The sequence below is a fragment of the Mirounga leonina genome, unplaced genomic scaffold (assembly GCF_011800145.1).
Source record: "Mirounga leonina isolate KUSES-001 unplaced genomic scaffold, KU_Mleo_1.0 Mir_174, whole genome shotgun sequence".
NCBI classification, from domain to species: domain Eukaryota; kingdom Metazoa; phylum Chordata; class Mammalia; order Carnivora; family Phocidae; genus Mirounga; species Mirounga leonina.
Window position 1 is genome coordinate 26,060,493 of NW_023270451.1, and position 1,611 is coordinate 26,062,103.

Sequence of the window (1,611 nt, forward strand, 5' to 3'; positions counted from 1 at the left end):
CTTTTATCAAAAAGAAAAGGGATTTACATAGGCAGATAGTATCATTCTTTGATGTTTGTTGATGGTATATCATCTTATAGATGTTTTTAAAGACTTGGAACAACATGAAGCACTTTGATGGGGAGATACATATTTTTTAAATAAGTCATTTTTTTCTTTGACCTTTCATCTTTCATATACTAATTACTGTAAACACAATTTAAAAATTATAAGTTTAAATTCCTCATTTAGATTTAGCTCTCCTTAAGGAATTCAACAAGAAGCAAATGTCAACTCTAAATAAATCTTTCTGGTGCATCAGCTCTTCTGTGGTGTGTATACTTTCTATAAAATAAATGCTACTTTCAGCTTCTGTTAACCCACATTACGCCAGGAAATTTCCCAATGGCTCTTGTAGACATTTTCTCTCTCTGTAAACCTATTACTGTGAAACTAGTTCCTTCCTGACTTCCCATTATGTTCCTCTGTTATTATTGCATTATGACATTTATTGTGTTGGAATAATTTTATAAATTAATTTTTTTCTTCTTAATTTTTTCATGTTCTTGATTTTTTCAACTTATACAAGCATTTTTATTATTAATTCCTTTCCTTTCAAGAGGCATTCATACTTAAGTCAGGTTTATGCTGTTTGCAAAATTTAATTAAAATTTCCTCCTTTCTCAAGATATTAAATCTGTAATTGTTCTTGGATTTTAATATTTCTATTCAGATCAATAATGGAGAATGTAATATTCACACATTGGTCTAAAAGATTTTCCTCTACTTTTCTATCTTTCCAGCAGCTACTTGAACATTATTATCTTACCATCTTCAGGATTCCCGAGTGTAAAAACATGTTCTATCTCCTGTATGTTAAGAAAGTTATTCTATAGTTCTTTGCATATGTACTTATATATCCCATATTTGTGTTGTCTTCTCCTTGTCCATTCATTCAGCCAGACATTTACTGAGCACCCATCATAGGTCAGACATTGTGTTAGGCTATGTTTATTTGTATTGTTTCTTTCCAGTTGCAATTTTTTTATTTATAGTTCTAACGTCGCATACAGAAGGTATGCTTAAAACAAATTCTCTCACTCTAATTTAAACTTATTCTCTTATATAGTTGATTGTAGTGTATTTATAGATCTAAGAGACAGGACTACTGAATAAATGTACTAGTAATTCTGATAATTCTAAAACTTCCCAGTGAAATCATCTATCTGTATAGTCTTACGCATGTATAAAATTTTGAGAGCTGCAAAAAAATTTACAGAAAACTTGATGAATTTTATTGGCCTGTAATTGTATTTAAAATGGCAAATTAAGTACAGGTGAATATAAGCTGTAACTTAATATCATTTATTATGTACCAACTTGGTCAGATCAATAATTTCAGCTAGTGTAAGAAAGCTAGATACATGAAAAATTCCTGGCAGTCACGTTAAAATTATTCCATTCACTAAAAGTTCACCTTTTGCAAATAAAGTTTTATTTCTGGATCTTTATAGATTACTCTATGAGGAAAGAATCACGAGAAATAGGAAATAAACTTAAAATGGGCATTTTGCTCAGATGATTTAATTAATTGGAAGCTACTGCTATTAGCTAGTTCTGTTTAGCTAGGAT